The sequence below is a fragment of the Protopterus annectens genome, chromosome 3.part0 (assembly GCF_019279795.1).
Source record: "Protopterus annectens isolate FY-2018-M chromosome 3.part0, PAN1.0, whole genome shotgun sequence".
Lineage (NCBI taxonomy): Eukaryota > Metazoa > Chordata > Ceratodontiformes > Protopteridae > Protopterus > Protopterus annectens.
This window is the reverse complement of record NC_056731.1, coordinates 1,961,977,632-1,961,998,223: the sequence shown is the minus strand read 5'-3', so window position 1 is coordinate 1,961,998,223 and position 20,592 is coordinate 1,961,977,632. Positions and strand designations below refer to the sequence as shown.

General features: G+C 43.2%; 1 protein-coding gene across 6 annotated transcripts in view; it reads left to right on the top strand.

The window, feature by feature from the left end:
- Positions 1-20,592, top strand: part of NKTR (natural killer cell triggering receptor) — a 1,518,686-nt gene that overhangs the window by 1,428,171 nt on the left and 69,923 nt on the right. The gene's annotated exons all lie outside the window — the stretch shown is intronic.

Below are 20,592 nucleotides of genomic sequence, written 5' to 3'. Positions count from 1 at the left end.
CAGATTTCTTGGCACCCTTGTGTGCAGGAGCTCCTACCACTTAAGCCACTTCAAGGTCCCTTGCATATGGTTAAGGGACATGTATACTCCTTTTAGACTCCATATGTTTTCCATCATTTGGAGCTCCATGGTGTTCTTCGTGTTTCACTGTTGCAGTCATTACATTTGGGTAATCTGCTGGCAGATTGCCCTCAGTCGGCCTGATTAACAAAGTCTTGGGTCCTGCGTCGGTTGCTGTCCCTTCTTCCATGACGTCAGGTCGTCAGGGGTATAAAACATGCAGCTGATGCCATTACATCAGTCTTTCTTGCCGCGCAGAGCCCGAAGCAGAAGCAGTTCGCAAGTGCCTGTCGGCCAACTCCTGAAATTTTTGTTTTCGAGTTTCAGAACCAAAGTCTTCAAATAAAAGCTAAGTACCCTGTTGGGGAAACTTTTTATTGCTCCTTACCAATGTCAGTAAAAGTTAATAATTGCATTACTTGTGGGAAGCAAATACCTCATAAGGATTTTCATTTGTACTGTATTCCTTGCCTAGGCCCTGACCACAACGTGCCTTGCTGTTGGTTTTGTGCTAAATTTAGTCAACACACAATTAAACGGCTGTATATTTTTGCTTCTAAATATTTTGGCTCAAGATTTAACTATCCAGAAATGTCATCTGTTAACAATCCGACTACCGGAATACCTAAAAAATGCATAGAAAAAGACAGAGACAGACCGTCGAGGTCCAAAACCGACGACACTTCTAAGCCAGTTGCCTGTTCGCAGGTACTCAGTGAGGCGCTTTCGCAGCCCCTGATACCCACTACTTTTGATTCACAGGCCTCTACTGAGACCCATTCGGAGTCTGGTATGCCGTGAGATGCTTTAAGTATTGAACCCGTGGATGTCTGTAACTTAGATGGGTCTGGAGCCGCTGTGCAGGCACCGGCTTCTGGGGGTGTTTTCAGGCCTAAAGATTTGTATATTAAACCGACGCCATCTTCAAAACTAAGGCCAAAATATACTTTTATGTCTAAAAAACCCACGCTTGGGTCACGTGTACAGGCCCCAATGCCTAAAAAACAAATGATCAAAATGGCTGAAGGTTTAATTACCTTGATCAGGGGTAGCCATCCCCCTCCTGCTAAGAGGCCTAGGCAAGGCACTGACTATGAATCTTCAGATCAGGTTTCTATTTCTTCTGATGAACAGGATTTATCTATACCTACTTATGAGGACTCTGATGTAGAAGGTTCCATCCCTTCTGCTTTTCCCCCTGAGGATTTCTGTTTTGGAGAAACTTTACATACCTTAAGGGAACACTTCCACTGGGAAAGTCAGGATTTCTCTGAATCTAAAAAGAGACTTAGGGATTTTCTTCTTCTTCCTCAGCATAGGCCTTTGGCTATACCTCCTGTTCTAGACATTGTTGATGATGTTTTTTCAGAATACAGTATGACTCCTGATTCTCTTTCTCTGGCTCCTAGTAAGCCAGACAGATACTACAGGATTCCTGGCTCCCACAAATTCCTTTTCAAAAACCCTACTGCTGATCCTGAAGCCATTTCTCAGGGTCCCAAAAGCGTTAAGGCCTCTACTGCTAAAAATCCTACCCCTTCTGACAGAGATTCCAGGGCACTGGATAGATGGGGTAAGAAGGTTTACACGTCTGCAACCTTGGCAATCAGGGCTTTAAACTGTCAATTTCATATGCTTAAATATCAACAGCATGCCATGGGTCTACTTAAACAGAAAATTATGTTGATCTCTGACTGTGTGGAAAATAAAGAGTTGCAGGATTTATTACATTCATTTGAACAAGTTGGAAAACATACTTTGCAATGTGGTTTTGATTCTTTGGAGGCCTCTTGCAGGGCTGCTGTAACTGGATCTGTGATAAGAAGGCATGAATGGCTCAAAGAGCAAAATCTGCCTGACCATGTTAAAGCAAAATTGTTGGATGCTCCTTTACAAAAGGACAGTCTCCTTGGTAATAAGGCTGAAGACGTTTTAAAAAAGATGTAAGATAAAGCTAAATCTATGCAAACTGTGAAAGATTTCTTACAAGTGCAGCCACCCAGATTTAGTAGGCACTGGCCTACTAAGAACTGGTCCTTTCCAGTTCCCTTGAGAGCCGCTCAAATCAAATCCAGACATTCCAAAGGCTCCAGGTTTCATTCACAAGGAACTTTTAGAACAAAACAAAGGGATGCCTCCACCTCCAAACCTGGAAGCAACAAGGCACCTCCCTATGTTAAGCAGTGTCAATGACTTTCCTCTAAAATCACCAAGCACTTACCTTTTGGCCGCCCCTTTGGGGGGAAAACTGGCACTTCATGCACGAAACTGGTAACTGATTACCCAGGACAAATGGATTTTAAATATAGTATCCCAGGGATACAGATTTCATTTCCACACATTGCCAATCCCAAACGGATGGCCAGGTCTGCCTCCAAATCAGTGGGCAGAGGCCCAGAAACAAGTTATCTCCCTCATGAGTATGGGGGCTATTCATCCAGTACCAGAAGAGGAAAAGGGACAAGTTTTCTATTCAAGACTTTTCCTGGTACCCAGAAAAGACAAATCATGGCGTCCAATTCTGGACTTATCCATTCTAAATACATTTCTGGACATTCCAAAATTCAAGATGCTGACTCTTCAACAGTTACTACCTATGCTGGGTAAAGATGCCTGGTTGGTAACTCTAGACTTAAAAGAGGCTTACCTGCATATCCCAATCAGGGAATCTTGCAGAAGATACCTCCGCTTCAAAGCAGGCTATTTGCATTACCAGTTCTCTGCACTGCCCTTTGGCTTATCTACTGTGCCCAGGGTCTTCACAAAGTGCCTGGCACCAGTAATTGCTTTTTGCAGGCAAAGAAATATTAAAATTTTTCCATACCTGGACGACTGTCTAATTCGGGCAGAAAACAAGGACAGTCTTCTAAAGCATCTGGCATTTGTAAGTAGGGTTCTAACTTGTCTAGGATACAGTATAAACGAAAAGAAATCACAACTGGTACCCTCTCAAAAAATTACATTCCTGGGTGCAAGCTGGAATACAACTACCCAGATGGCTTACCTTACGCCAGAAAAGCAAATTCAATTGATGACTTACTTCAAACAGGTGGCCACAAAAACCCAGCTATCTGCAAGACAAATTCTGCAGGCCCTGGGGTTCATGGCCTCCTGTATTCTTCTAATTCCATATGCAAGACTGCATATGAGGAAACTTCAGTGGTACCTAAAAAGTTTATGGAGTCAGCATTGTCACAGCCTGGAAACAATGATTCCTATTATACCTTGCCTGCAACTAGAGTTCCTATGGTGGGCAAAGGCCTGCCACCAAAACAAAGGACTGCCATTCACTCCACCCCCTGCCACCCAAACCCTAACTACAGACGCATCAGACTATGCTTGGGGGGGCACATCTGGCAGGGAAATGCATTCAGGGCAAATGGAGCCCAAATCAAATGCACCTACATATCAGTCAGAAAGAGATGCTAGCTGTACAGAATACTCTGACAGCCTTCAAGGACTACCTTCATCCAGGACAACTACTGATAAAGACAGACAACACCACAGTCATGTGGTACATAAGCAAGCAGGGGGGGGGTACACATTCCTACCCCCTTTGCAGACTAGCCATGGCATTGTGGAACACGGCCTTGACTTATCAAATACATCTACAAGCTCAATTCCTGCCAGGAAAGCTAAATACTCTGGCAGACAAACTAAGCAAAAATCTTATGGACCCACACGAATGGAAACTGGAACCACAAGTTTTCAACATTTTGACATAGATCTTTTTGCCTCACCCAAGAACTATCAGTTGGACAAATTCTGCACAAGAATTCATCACAAAAAAGCTTGGAAAGTGGATGCTCTATCGTTCAGCTGGAAAAAAAACTATCAGTCTATTCTTTTCCCCCTCTGCCTCTGCTGTCCAAAGTCCTACTAATAGTCAGACAGGACAAACCAAAAATTATTCTGATTGCTCCAGACTGGCCTCGCCAACACTGGTACCCACTCCTGCACAATGTGTCGCACCTTCCTCTGTGGCACCTGCCTCAGACACCTTACCAACTGCCTCAGCAGAGCTACCAAATTCAGCACACTCAGCTCCAAACTTTGAATCTTGCAGCGTGGCTAATCAACTAATGTCACCCTTAGCATCTCTCAGCAAACCTGTGATGGATGTCATTTTGGAGGCTAGAAGGCCTAGTACTAGAAAATCTTATGTTGACAAATGGAAACGATTCTGTGCCTGGAACCAATCACAAGGAATAAGCACAGCAATGCCCAATATTCCTCAGATTCTGCAATACTTAATTGAGATGCTTCACAAGGGCCTATCTTTTTCTTCCATAAAAATCCATGCCTCTGCCATTTCAGCTCATTACAACACAGAACCTCCCCTCTTCTCTCATCCTCTTCTAAAGCAGTATCTCAGAGGGGCCAAAAATTTAAGACCTCCCAGGAGAGCACCAACTCCTGCATGGGACCTCAATTTTGTTTTGGAAAAACTCACTCTACCTCATTTTGAGCCAGCTGCTACTGTGGACCTAAAATTTCTCTCTTGGAAAACAGCTTTCCTATTAACAGTTACTTCAGCTAGAAGGATTTCAGAATTACAGGCTCTTATGGCAGAGGAGCCTTTCATTATTTTTATATGGACAGGGTGGCTCTCGGGACCAATCCATCCTTTATGCCTAAGGTGGGATCCAGTGTGGCTCTTAATCAGACCATTCATCTGCCAACTTTCTTCCCTAATCCACAGAACAAGGGTGAGCAGATTCTGCATTCATTGGATGTACACAGACAGCTTAGATTCTACTTAAACAGGACAAAATCTGTAAGAAAATCTGAACAACTATTGATGGCATTTGCTGCAGGGGCAGAGGGAAAGGCTATTTCAAAGCAGACTATGTCCAAATGGATAAGCCATTGTATTCATTTCTGCTGTATGCACCATGGTAAACCTATCCCCAAGGGGATCAGATCTCATTCCACCAGGGCTGCATGTACGTCTGCAGCCTTTCTCAGAGGGGTTCCTACCAGGGACATTCTAGAAGCTGCTACCTGGAGCTCAGTTCATACGTTCACCAAACATTACCTTTACCTCTCTCCTCTAAATCCAGAGCTGGCTTTGCCACTGCTGTCCTGCAGGGCCTTATAGCTGCTCCTAATGCTGTATAAATCTATCCTCCCAACCATAGCTTTGGGATTCTACCAAAATGTAATGACTGCAACAGTGAAACACGAAGAACATAATACAGTTGTGTACACTTACCATAAATGTAGATGTTCGAGTGTATTCACTGTTGCAGTCCTGGTTACCCTCCCTCCAGCCCCCTGTTTTTCTCTAACTATACCTCTCCTTTCTTTTACAATGATTAAAAGCCTTTTTTGGCGTATTTGCTTTTGTTTGGAGGTATATGTTTTGTATTTTAAATTATATACATATATATGTATATATATATATATATATATATATATATATATATATATATATTGATCAGGTCACCATTTTGGTCAGCCATAGGGCTCTTTTTTCTACTTGTTTGCCTCCTTCCCCTGTAACTTAAGTAAACTGACTCTTACATTAAGAACTATACTACTTACCTTGTAGCTTTAGGACACCTTAGGAAACCTTGTAAACTGCAATAGCCCCGCTACATTTGCTCTCGCTACGCTCGGGCTCTCTTTGCTCCCCTCCCTGCCCCCAGTACCTCTAAATTTAAAGTACTATAGCCACTCTCCCACTTTCTAGATCCTATCTGCTTTCATCTGGGATAATTCCTCCCACCCCCATTCTTCTACCTACATTTTAATAGCACCTATTAGCTTTCATCTGGCATTCTCCCATCCTCCTTTCCAGTACCTTTACCTCACCACTCTATCTTCTGGTGTTGCATCACCAGGTAAAACAGTTCCTTAACTCACTAGCTGAATCACAAATAATGATATACTCCTCTTTACTACCCCTCTTGTTCGCACCATACCTCCTTACCTTGTATGAAAACCAGTTTCTCACAGAATTTCAGGTCCCGAAAGGCCATACTATCACCCCAGCTGTAAATCCTCCCACCTTCAACCATACTTACAGTACCAGGTCCTATCCAACATATTGTTCAGTCTATCAACATCTCAACCCCAGGCACATTAGCTCTAGATCCAAACACTACCACAAACTAATAAACAAATTCCTGAAGTTCATCACCAAGTATAGACTTATCCTAATACTTGGTGGTGATTTTCACCCCAACCGTAGCCCACCCACTTCAGATACACATACCCCCTCTACTTGCAATCTAAGCTACAAACCTACAATTAATAGACCAACTAACTCTCTCCTAGCCTGTCATCTCAATATTAGAAGCATTAATAACAAGGTACATGAATTGCATGCACTTCTGGATGTCCACTCCCCTGAGAAGAGAATCTGAAACCTGGTTAAAACCTAACACTACAGACAATGAAGTTTTACCACCTGGGTACAACATACACAGGCTGGATCGTGCTTCCTGGAAGGGGGGTGGGGTAGCTGTACTCTATAAATCTGAGTTGAATGTCACCATAGATGTAGTACAACCACCTCAGATTAATAATTCAGAGATTCTTGACACCAAATTGCAACTTAATAAAAATAAATGCATTAACATCATGTGTATGTACATTCCCCCAGGTAACAATATATCTACACTTGAAGATATCCTGCACTGGCTATCATGTCACTACCCCCAAGAAACCCTACTACTTGGAGACTTTAACATAGACTGGGGCACCTGTTCCTCAAAATCCCCAACCACCCATATTAACCTGCATGCATTTACACAAATCATATCCACCCCTACCAGGATAGGTAAACCCAACCAAAAAGAAAGCATACTTGACTGGGTACTCATAAATAGTCACCCCCAACTGTACACCTCTGGTACCCTCCCTGATGGCCCAAGCGATCACCTTCTCACATATGTAATTAAGCACAAAGCCATTAATTCCAAACAACCCTTACTCAGAAATGTTAGAAACAATAAAAACTTTGACCCTGCCAAATTCCAACAAGAACTAAACTCATGTAATTGGTCTATTCTAAAACACCTCCCCTTAGAGGAAGCAGTAGCATACTTTAGCAACAAATTCCTTGAGATCCTTGATTTGCATGCACCTGTTCATCCAAATAGAACAAAGGCAAAAACTGCACCATGGCTTTCTAAAGAGTCTAAACTCAAAATTACCCTTAGAAACAAAGCATGGGCTGTATGGCATTCTTCTAAAGACCCCCAAGATCACATTAAATACAGGCAATCCAGGAACGAAACTAAAAAATCCATTTTGCAAGACAAAAAACAATACTACTGTAATTTACAGACAGTAAATTAAAATAACCCTCAGAAGTTTTGGACATGTTTAAATAATCTACTACATCCTGGACAAACTTCAACCCCAATCCCTGCTGCTACTATTGATAAAACCCCTGAAGATGTTTCTGACAGTTTTAACTGATTCTTTACTGAGACAATTCAAGCCCTAGCTAGCCAACTACCTCCTAGCTCCCCTTTTCCTGAAAGTACCAGCCCTAGAAACCTACTCGCGTTCAGCTTCCAACCAGTCGCCACTTCACTTATCCGTACCTTGATCAAAAAATTAAAACCCACTACACTTTCTGCTGATCAACTCCCTGCCGAGTACCTACAAAAAGTCAGCAGATGCTATTGCTTACCCCGACTCAATACTAATCATTCGAACGATAGTAGAAGTTAAAATTCCCACCATCTGGAAAATATCCTATGTAATCCCACTTCACAAAGGAGGCAGCTCTACTGAATTTTCCAGTTATAGGCCAATAGCTATACTCTCTCCACTTGCAAAGATTATGGAAAAATGTATTCATAGACAACTCATGCACCACCTAATCCAGAATCACCTTATGGCAGACGCTCAGCATGCCTTCCGTCCTCATCACAGCACTACTTCAGCCCTCCTAGCCTTTACCAACACCATAAACCATAATCACAACAATAATTATATATCCTCAGCCCTCTTCTTGGATCTTTCCAAGGCATTCAATATGGTTGATCACCAACTTTTAATCCACACCCTCTAAACATTCTGTCTAGATACTAGAGCCCTTCAATGGTTTCAGTCCTACCTGAATGGTCGACAGCAGGCTGTCCTCTGGCAGATCAAACGCCCTAATCTTCTACCTAACACCCTTGAAATACCACAAGGCTCTATACTAGGGCCCTTGCTGTTCTCCATCTTCATTAACAACCTTTATACTGTCATCCCAAAAGTCAACTGTATCCAATATGCTGATGACTCTACTCTGATTTGCTTGGCCACATCTCTAATAGAGTTATGGTCAGCTACCCAGACCACCTTTATTACAATAGAAAACTGGCTTTCTGAACGTCGTCTGATCTTAAATTCCAAAAAAACTAAAATGCTGTTATTTTCACCAACACATAGGCCTACCGCTTTCACCTTTACCATAAATTCAAATGATGGCACAATAATCTCCCCTGACCCCTCTACAAAAATATTAGGTGTCATCATAGATAATAATCTAAAATTCGACCTATATGTTAACCAAACTATCAAAACCATCAATAAAAAACTAGGGTCATTTTACAGAATAAAAGCATTCTTAACCCCTCCAGCTAAAATTGTCATAGCTTGCTCTCACCTTCTTTCAACCCTTCTGTATGCATCCCCTCTACTCTCGAATTTAAACAAGACTGTCCTTGACAAACTCTCAATTTGCTACAACCACATTGCCAGGTTTGCCACTGGGCTGCCTTTTAGGACACATCATTGCATCAATCTAAATCAGCTTGGGTGGCTTGAACTACCCAGCCTAATCCAGTATAACCAACTGATTATGGTCTATAAAGTCCTTTATAATCCGGACAGTACTCCTGCACTTAAAAATATTATCACCCCCTAGAACAATCCTAGACTGCTTCGATCCTCTAACAAACTGCTAATTCTGACTAGCAAAATTAATAACACAGCCGGTGACTCTCTCTTTGCAAACTCTGTAAGTAGACCCTGGAACTCTCTTCCAGCTGATATTACCTTACTTTCTACCTTAGGTCAATTTAAAACTAGACTCAAACAACATTTGGCACTTAACTGGTTATGTCAGTGTATCAAGCCTGGCTAACTCTCTCTAGAATGTGTAAAAATCTGTTAACCAGTTTGCTGTGTAATTTAATTTAATCCTGATTTACGCTCGGGATTAACTCTAACCTGTGGAACTTGTTTAACTTGCTTACTTATGTAATCACTGTAAATAGTCTGTCTGTAATATGTAATGCTGGTATTATGTAATGCTGTATCTTCTTACCCTTGGAGCTTTTCTCCCTGGGCCTCTGCTGAAAATGGACATGCATTCAGTCGGACTGTCCCGGTCAACAAATATAAAATAAAATATATATATATATATATATATATATATATATTTTTTTTGCGCTCCCGTTTTGGGGGGCACCTGACATCTGGGGCAAGAAAAACTGATGTAATGGCATCGGCTGCATGTTTTATACCCCTAACGACCTGACGTCATGGAAGAAGGGACAGCAACAGATGCAGGACCCAAGACTTTGTTAATCAGGCCAACTGAGGGCAACCTGCCAGCAGATTACCCAAATGTAATGACTGCAACAGTGAATACACTCAACATCTACATTTATAGTAAGTGTACACAGCTGTACTTTAAAGTTGTCATGAAAGAACTCACTTTCTGTATTGAAAGAAAATGTATGTGCCTAGCAAGTGTCCATGTGGTCATGAAATACCAAAGCAGGACCATCATCATTTTTTGTCTGTTCTGCCTTGGATACCCCTTGCATAGTGTACTGCTGTTGCTTTTGGCATTGTAACATCAGTGCCTACTATCACCCATCATATATTCAAATCATTCTAGCTGTTTATTACCTCAGAAGGGCACAAGTAAGTGCATCACTCCAAAGATTATTAAGATGATCATTAGTTCAGAGAAACCTGGCACAAGACAAGTTTCAGGAAAGTTATTAGGTCAGACTTCCATTCTCTTGCCAATTACTTAGTCTTCCATAAATGGTTAATTTCAGTATTCGCATCATCCTACTTACCTGACCGACAAGAGCCAGTGAAGAGGATTTTTTCCAACTCAATTTTGGGAAGCAGTTAGTAGTTTTAAGGGAAATCCAGCTCAGCTACTCCATTGTTGTTTTCTGTGGAAATCAGTATTGTTAAGGGCCTGGGAGTCGCTTACCTGTCTGCAGGTATTTCCCCATGTATTATGTCCTTAAGCCAGTTACTGATTTTTATTTGTTAGTCATAGTTGAAGATCCCCCTGTGCAAGGGTACCTTCTGGATCTTTTCAGGACCCTCCTGGTCTCAATTTCAGCATGTTACATACAGCATTGTTAATATTATGTCTGTGGCAGAAAGTGAACAAATCTGTAAATGAGAGCACCTTTCAACAAGTATCCACAAACTAGTTTGACTGATTACTTTAGTATTCTTGAATACCCACCCAATCATGGAAGAAAAGTCACTCTGGGCCCTTCTGTTACTTCATTTGCATTCGTCACAACATTCCAGTCTTTTGTGTGTGTGTGTGTGTGTGTGTGTGTGTGTGTAATACATACACACACACACATACACTGCAGTTCTTTCATTGAATACCAAGACTTTTATCTTTTTTTCCAAATTCAGTCTGCAAAGTTTCCAGGGGAACAGATATTGTATGCAGTTGGCAAGTTTGCTGTTGTTTAACTTCTTGCTGAAGTCTAGAAACCATTTTACATCTGTTAGTAAATCCTGACCTTACTTTTCACCATAAATTGAAAATAAAATCACTCCTCTTTTTTCCTGGCCTCTGCAAAAGAAGCCACTTTCAAAAGACCAGTATCTTCTAATTAATCATGTTACTTAACCTTCAGATGCACTTCTTGTAATTCAGAGTTTAACTAATGATATCTACTCTTATCTGGATTGAATAGTCAATTCACATTTCATGTCACAGAATTCATCCCTCTTCAGTCAAACATTGCATCTTCCTTTCCCTTCCTGAAATATTTAGTGTTCAGCACTTAAATTCCAGGAAGCCCATTACACAAACAGAAACAGTTTTATACTTTCAAAATCTACCAAAACCAGAAACCAAGAAACAGACAGGAAACCAAGTTCTTACTCCAATAAAATCTGGTCCACAAACTTTGTTTCCTGCTTGTGAGTCAGTCTGTGTTTCTTACTTTCAAAGTCTGTAAAATGAAAAAATAATTTTCAAACACCTTGGCAAACCTAAAATAAATAACCATCTTGGTATACATACAAAAGGATAAGCATTACAAAACTTAACTTTAATTTTAGATTTAAGCAGCACCACAAATTTTTGCCTGTAAAGTTATCTCAAAGCAAGTAGAGGCTCCCCGTACCACTTTGGTGTATTAAAGCATGTGTAACCTTATATTCTGTAGCACAAGTGTCATCATCAACCCCCTTTTTCCCATTTTCTGCATAGGGTCAGGGTGTCATCTCTCTCTCTCTCTCTCTCTCTCTATATTCAGTGCCACACTACTGCCTTCTTCGAAACTCATGCCCGACTGTCGCAGATCTTCTCTCACATAATCCATCCACCTCTTTGCTGGGCATCTTTGTGTCATCTTAACTTCTTCCTGCCTGTCCCAAATCTTCACCAGATTGTCTTCTGCTTTTCGGCACGTATCTGAACCACCATAGTCTGTTCTCTTTTATCTTTTCTGCAATTGGCTTTACTTTGGCTTCTGCTCTTATGTCCTCATTTCTTCATCTGTCCCACAGTGTGCATCCTACTACCTTTCTCAGACACTTCATTCACCTCTAGCTTCCTCATCTACTCTGCCTTTACTGCCCAGGTTTCTGTGTCATACAGTACTACTTGGTTGCACCACTGCCTTGTACAACTTACTTTTCAACTTCTTTGACATTCTTCTGTCATTCACTACACCTGAGATTCTATGCCAGTTGGCTGCATCCCCTCTGATTCTAGCTTTGACCTCTTCATTCAGACTTCTCTTCTCCTCAACCACCCCTCCCAGGTAATTGAAGCTATTAACCTGTTACAGTATCTTCCCTTCTATCTCAATTCTCAGCTTCTTCTGATTTCCCCGATTTGCTGCTGTTACCACTGTGCTTAGTTTCATCCCATGTGCTTTCAGTTTTTCATTCCACTCTCCTATCCTTTGCTGAAGTTCTTGCTCAGAGTTTGCTTGTAATGCCACATCGTCTGCATACAGCAACTTTGTTGATATTCTTCGTGTTTCACTGTTGCAGTCATCACACACGGGTTATCTGCCTGCAAGGTAGCCCTCAGTCAGCCCGAATACTAGAGTCTTGGGATTTCTGCGTCGGATGCTGTCGCCTCTTCCATGACGTCAGGTCTTCAGGGTTATAAAACATGCAGCCGACGCCGTTACATCAGTCTTTCTTGCCAAGAAGGAGCCCGAAGCAGGTCAAAAACTGCTGACGACGCTTCCGTTAACCTAGTTGCCAACCCTCCGGTACTCAGTGAGGTGCCTTTGCAGCCCCTGATGCCCACTTCTACAGATTCACAGGCCTCTGCTGAGACCCATTCGGAGTCCGGTATGCCGCAAGATGCTTCTTTGACTATGGAACCTGCGGATGTCTCTACCTTGGATTGGTCCAGAGCTGCTGTGCAGGCACCGGCTTCTGAGGGTTTATTCCGACCTACCGATGTTCGTATTAAACCGACAACTTCATTTTTAACTAAAACTACCTAGTTTCTCAGGCCTAGAGTTCACACTACGCCTAGAAAACCAACGTCCAAAGCACATGCTCAAGCTCCCATGCCACAAAACAAATGCTTAGAATGGCTAAAGACCTTATTACTCTAATTAGGGGAAGCTAGCCTTCCCCTGCTAAAAGACAAAGAATTGAATTTCCTTCTGATTCTACAGACCAGGAGTCCGATAACTCTGACCCTTCTGATTACCAGGACATAGCCTTATCTACCTGTGAGGATTCAGATGCAGAGGAATCCATTCCTTCTGCCTCCCCCCCCCCCCCCCCAGAGGATTTTTCTTTTGGTGAAACCTTGCATACCTTAAGAGAGCATTTCCACTGGGAATGCCAGGACTATCCTCAGTCCAAAAAAGAGACTCAGAGAATTTTTAGATTTGCCTCGGCACAGGCCTCTAGCTATACCCCCTGTCCTGGATATTGTAGATGATGTCTTCATGGAATCCAGTCTTACTCCTGACACTTTGCCACCAGCTCGTAGAAAACCTGACAGGTATTACAGAGTACCTGACTCTCACAAATTTCTCTTTAAGAATCTTAGGGACCTAAAGGCATTAAGGCTACTACAGCCAAAAACCCTACACCTTCAGATAGGGATTCTAGAACTTTATACAGATGGGGTAAGAAGGTATCTACCTCTGCAACTCTTGCCATCAAGGCTATGAATTGCCAGTTTCACATGTAGACGTACCAGCAGCATATTACGGAACTAATTAAACAAAAAGATGGTGTTATTTCCAGATTGTGCAGAAAATAAAGATTTACAAGAGTTAATGCATTCTGCAAACCAAGTTAGTAAACATACTTTGCCGTGTGGGTTTTATTCCTTCAATGCAAAATTATTAAATGCTCCATTAAATCAGGATCGTTTGTTTGGCACAAAAGCAGAAGAAGTTCTGATGGAAGAAAAAGCTAAATCTATGCAAACTGTCAAAGATTTCTTATAGGTGCAGTCACCTGGATTCAGTAGGCATTGGCCTTCAAAAAACTGGTCCTTTCCAGTCCCTCCCAGGCCTTCTCAGTCCAAACCCAGGAGAAACATACCACCAAGACTACAGTCTCAGGGTATGCAGCGATCTAAACAATGGAGTGTTCCCACCTCAAAAACAGGGAGTGGTAAGCCACTCCCTTATGGAAAAAGTACATAATGACTTTCCAATTGTCCGTCCCAACCATGCTCAAGTACTTGCACCTCTACTAGGAAAACTCACCCTTCATGCAAAAAACTGGATGTCCATTACTCAGGACCAATGAGTTCTAAACATTGTATCCCAGAGATACAGATTCTACTTCCACTCACTGCCAACCCCAAGCGGGTTGCCAGACCTTCCTCCAAACCAGTGGCCAGAGGCTCAAAAGCAAGTACTTTCCCTTCTGTATATCAGGGCTATTCAACCTGTTCCATTAGAACAAAGGGAACAGGGTTTCTACTCCAGACTGTTCCTTGTGCCCAGAAAAGAGAGCTCTTGGCGCCGTATCAACACCTTTCTGGTGGTCACAAAATTCAAAATGCTTACACTGCAACAGCTTCTTCCTATGCTGCTGGTTAGTCACCCTAGACTTAAAAGAAGCTTATCTCCACATCCCCATAAGGGAATCTTGCAGGAAATATCTACATTTCAGGGCAGGCTTGTATTCACTATGAGATGTTCATCGTGCATACAGCTGCAGTCATTACAGATGGGGTTATCCTGCCGTCAGGCGGGTCCTCGGTCGTCCGTATTCCAAAGTCTAGGTCCGGCGTTGGTTGTCTTCGCTTCTTCCCTGACGTAAGTGCGGCATGGGTATAAAAGAGGCAGCCGACGCCATTTTCTTCAGTCTTTCTTGCCCCGCGGTACCCGAAGCAGAAGCAGTTCGCAAGTGCCGGTCGGCCAGCTCCTGAGATTTACGAAAGTATTTCAGCCGAAGTCTTCTTTAAAGCTAAGTACCCCGTTGGGGAAACTTTTCTTGCCTCAGACCGATGTCAGACAAAGTTAATAATTGCATTTCTTGTGGGAAGCAAATACCGCATAAGGATTTCCACTCTTTCTGTATACCTTGCTTAGGCCCAGACCACGATGTCTCGGCCTGCCGTTATTGTGCTAGGTTCAACAAGCGCACTATTAAGCGGCGGGCGGAGTTCGCCCTTCATTATTTTGGCAAAAAATTATATCATGTCGTCGGATACACCAACACCAGTTTTAAGCAAAAGACGCAAAGATAAGGACCGACATCCGAGGTCCGCACCGAGTACTGAGACCACGCTTAGGCCGACTACCGGTTCTCCGGTTCTCAGCGAGGCGCCTACGCAGGCCCTGAATACCGATGAAACTATTTTACCAGTGACTTCAGTACCTGAGGTCGCAGGCTCCTCGGTCTCCATTCCTTCTACAGATACTGACGCCACTCTTGGCGGGGAAATTCAAAATTTAGTCAGGCCTGCCATTTCTGAAGGCGCCTTCAGGTCTTCCACTTTCTCTGTTAAATCCTTCACTAAATCTAAAGCAGCCATGAAAACTAAAAAAAACAGGGTCCTCAGACCACCTCTCAAGGCCCCATGCCTAAAAAGCAGATGCTTAAAATGGCTGAGGATTTGATAACTCTGATCAGGGGTTCTCAACCCCCCTCTGACAAAAGGCCCAGATTGGAGGAAGACTACCCTTCCTCAGACCAGGCTTCTATTACCTCAGAACATTCTGAGGACCAGGATTATGCCTATTCCCCTTTCGAAGACTCTGATGCTGAGGAGTCTATTCCCTCGGTCTCCCCCCCTGAGGACCACTCTTTTGGGGAAACCCTGCATACATTGAGGGAACACTTTCACTGGGAAGGCCAAGATTACTCAGATTCCAAGAAAAGGCTCAGGGAATTTCTACTGCTCCCCCAGCATAGGCCCCTTGCTATCCCTCCTGTTTTAGATATTTTGGATGATGTGTACGCAGAAGCCAGCCTTAATCCAGATTCTTTACCTCCAGACCCTGTTAAACCAGACCGGTATTACCGGGTCCCTGATTCTCACCAGTTCCTCTATAAAAGCCATACTGCTGACCCAGAAACTATTTCACAGGGTCCCAAGAGAATAAAGGCCTCTACTGCTAAAAACCCTTTACCTTCAGAGAGAGATTCCAGAGCATTAGAAAGGTGGGGGAAAAAGGTGTATACATCTGCCACTTTAACCATGAGGGCATTAAACTGTCAATTCCATATGTTAAAGTACCAACAGTTTTTGTTATCTCAGTTGAAAAGCAAAATGACACAAACAGAACAACCAGATTTGAAAGAGTTGCAGGATTTGTTGCATGGTGCAGAGCAAGTGGGTAAACATACCTTGCAGTGTGGTTTTGATGCTTTAGAGGCCTCATGTAGCGCTTCTGTCACGGGGTCTGTTATACGTAGACATGCTTGGCTCAAAGTGCAAACCTTACCAGATCATGTCAAAGCAAAGTTATTAGATGCACCACTTCAAAAAGATGTATTGTTTGGTGTTAAAGCTGAGGAGGTACTAAAGAAAATGGAGGAAAAAGTGAAATCTATGCAAACAGTGAACGATTTCCTACAGGTACAACCTCCACGCTTCAGCAGAAACTGGCCTTCAAAAAATTGGTCCTTTCCAGCCACGGACAGACCTCAAAGAGGCAGATACAGGCGCCCGAGGGGTAGAGGGCAATCTCAAGGATCATTCAGATCCAGACAATGGCAAGCACTAACCCCAAGAGGTAGAGAAGATGGATCACAGTCATTTCGAAAACAGACACAATGACTTCCCCCTATGCCTGCCAAGCAAAGCTTTAATGGCAGCACCTTTGGGCGGAAAACTGGCATTATTTTCAAAAAACTGGCATATTGTTACAAAAGACAAATGGATTCTGGACATTATAGACAGAGGCTACAGGTTCCACTTTCACACCCTTCCAAAAATGAGAGGCATGCCAAACCTGCCACAAAATCAAAGGGCAGAGGCACAAAGACAAATTTCCGCTCTCATGGATATGAAAGCGATTCAAGAGGTACCTGCAAAAGAACAAGGCCAAGGTTTTTATTCCAGACTATTCCTGGTACCAAGGAAAGACAAAGATTGGAGACCTATCTTAGACCTACCCATCCTAAACACATATCTACAGGTGCCAAAATTCAAGATGCTCACATTACAGCAGCTTCTTCCCATGCTGGGCAAGGAGTCTTGGCTGGTAACATTGGACCTCAAGGAGGCATACCTGCATGTCCCTATCAGACAAGATTGCAGAAGATACCTCAGATTTCTTGCAGGTTCAACACATTACCAATTCTCTGCATTGCCCTTTGGCTTATCTACTGCGCCCAGAGTGTTTACGAAATGCCTGGCATCAGTAATTGCCTTCTGCAGACTACAAGGAATACAAATCTACCCATATCTGGACGACTGCCTGATCCAAGCGGACAGAAAGGACATTCTATTGCAGCATCTGGCGTTTGTAATAAAACTGTTAAACTTCCTGGGATACACAGTGAACAAAAAGAAATCAAAACTAATACCTTCTCAACAGATAATTTTCCTGGGTGCCAGCTTAAATACAACCACCCAGAAGGCCTACCTCATGCCAGACAAACAAGGGCAACTGTTTCAATACTTCAGCAAAATGGCAACTTTCACCAGACTAACTGCAAGGAAAGTTCTGCAGGCTCTGGGATTCATGGCATCTTGCATCCTACTAATCCCATGTGCAAAGCTGCATATGAGGAAACTACAATGGTACCTAAACAACTTATGGTCTCAACACAGCCACAGCTTGGAAACAATTATACCACTCATTCCATGCCTTCAAAAGGAATTTTTGTGGTGGGCTCAAGCATGCCAAAGAAACACAGGTCTCCCTTTCTGTGTACCTCAAGCAACTCAAATCATCACAATGGATGCATCAGACTACGCCTGGGGAGCACACATGGCAGATCAGTGCATTCAGGGAAAATGGTCCCAAAAAGAGAAGCACCTACACATCAACCAAAAGGAGATGTTAGCCGTGCAAAATGCTCTTATGAACTTCAATGACCTACTGTATCCAGGCCAGCTATTGATAAGGACAGACAACACCACAGTCATGTGGTACATAAACAAACAGGGGGGAACTCATTCATACCCCCTGTGCAGGCAAGCCATGACCCTATGGAGCACAGCACTGGAATTGCAAATTCAACTACAGGCACAATTCCTGCCAGGGAAGGAAAACACACTGGCAGACAACCTAAGCAGAAATATGACAGATCCACACGAATGGAAGTTGCATCCTCAAGTTTTCTCAAAGATAACTCAGGCATGGGGACAGCCAGGCATAGATCTATTTGCTACCCACAGAAATTACCAGTTGAAAAAATTTTGTTCAAGGACCTATCATCCACAGGCCTGGAAAGTGGACGCACTCTCTTTCAATTGGACAACATTGACAGTCTATGCCTTCCCGCCTCTTCCTCTACTGACCAAAGTTCTATTAAAAGCCAAAGCAGAGAGGCCACAAATGATTCTCATTGCTCCAGACTGGCCACGACAACACTGGTATCCGCTCCTAAAGAGCCTGACACACTCCCCACCATGGATCCTACCTCTAGTACCTCTTCTGTTGTCCCAGCACAACTACAAAACCCTTCACAGCCAGCTCAAAACCCTAAATCTAGCTGCATGGAGAATACCTTAATTTCCCAACAGACTCTCCTCTCCAAGAAGGTGCAGGATGTCATCTTGGTGGCCAGAAGACCTTCTACTAGAAAAGCCTACTCCGCCAAATGAAAACGATTTTGTTCCTGGAATCAAGCAAAGGGCCAGAATCCTTTGGTAATAAATATACCTCAAATTTTACAGTACCTAGCTGAGATGTTAAACAGTGGCCTTTCCTTCTCCTCCATCAAGATCCACGCTTCAGCCATTTCTGCACAATACAACACAGACCCTCCTTTATTCTCACATCCCCTATTAAGGCAGTTCCTCAGAGGGGCAAAAAATATAAAACCCCCAAGGAAACCACCAGTTCCAGCTTGGGACCTCAACTTCGTATTGGAAAAGCTGACCCTGTCTCCCTTTGAGCCGGCTTCTTCAACAGAGCTACAATACTTGTCATGGAAAACAGCCTTCCTTCTGGCTATCACCTCAGCACGCAGGGTTTCGGAACTGCAGGCCCTCATGGCTGTGCAACCATTTATAATTTTCCATCAGGACAGAGTTTCCTTACGAACCAACCCTACTTTCATGCCAAAGGTAGTATCCAGTGTAGTCTTGAACCAGACTATCCACTTACCTACCTTTTATCCAAATCCACAGAACAAAGGGGAGAGACTACTACATTTCTTGGACATTCACAGACAACTTCGTTATTACTTGGACAGAACAAAGCCATTCAGGAAATCTGAGCAACTCTTTGTGTCCTATGCTACAGGTGCTCAAGGAAAGGCCATTTCCAAACAGACAATTTCAAAATGGATAGCCCACTGCATTCGCTTTTGTTATTCATTTCATGGAAAGTCGGTGCCTGCATACATCAGATCCCAACTCCACCAGGGCCACAGCTACCTCTTTAACTTTCTTCAGGGGGGGTCCCTACCAAGGACATTTTGGAAGCAGCTACTTGGAGTTCAGTGCACACTTTCTCCAAGCACTACCACCTTCCACTATACTCAAAATCTAGAGCGGGCTTTGCCACAGCAGTCCTGCAGGGCATCCTCGCTACTCCTAGTTCTACTTAGTGCCTACCACCCTTACTTTGCTTTGGGATTCTTCCCATCTGTAATGACTGCAGCTGTATGCACGATGAACATAGTACAGTTTTGTACCTACCATAAATGTAGATGTCCGAGTGCTAATACAGCTGCAGTCCAGGTTACCCACCCTCCGTCCCCTCTTAGGACAGGCCTTATGACAAACACCTTTATCATACAACCTATTTGGGGTATTCTTTTATGGTGTATTTGCGTGCAACTACTGTTTTTTTATTTATCTATATTGCAAGTTTGCATAACATTATGTTTTGCCTTCCTTCTGGGGGCACCTGACATCTGGGGCAAGAAAAACTGAAGAAAATGGCGTTGGCTGCCTCTTTTATACCCCTGCTTCACTTACGTCAGGGAAGAAGTGACGACAACTGACGCCGGACCTAGACTTTGGAATTCGGCCGACCGAGGACCCGCCTGACAGCAGGATAACCCCATCTGTAATGACTGCAGCTGTATGAGCACTCTAACATCTACATTTATGGTAGGTACAAAACTGTACTTTCTCTGCACTTCCCTTTGACTTATCTACTGCACCCAGAGTATTCACAAAGTGCCTAGCTCCAGTCATTGCATGCTGCAGGCAGAGAAATATTCAAATTTACCCATAATTGGATGATTGCCTGATTCGGGCGGACAGTCAGGAATTGCTACTTCAGCACCTGGCATTTGTAAAAAGACTTCTAACTTCACTGAGATACACCATCAACGAAAAGAAATCACAACTGGTGCCCAGCCAACAAATTGTATTCCTGGGAGCAAGCTTGAACACAACTTCCTAGATGGCATTCCTCACTCCAGAAAAGTAGGCCCATTTGACAAACTATTTCAAACTAATGGCCACCAAAACCCAGCTATCTGCAAGGAAAATATTGCAAGCCTTTGGGTTCATGGCCTCATGCATTTTGCTAATTCCATATGCAAGACTGCATATGAGGAAACTTCTCTGGTACTTAAGTCTCTGGTGTCAACATTCTCAGGACCTGGAAACAGTGATTCCTATCATACCTTGTCTAAGGGCAGAGTTCCTTTGGTGGGCAGAGGCATGCAACCACAACAAGGGACTTCCTTTCACTCAACCCCTCACCGCCCAAATCCTGACAA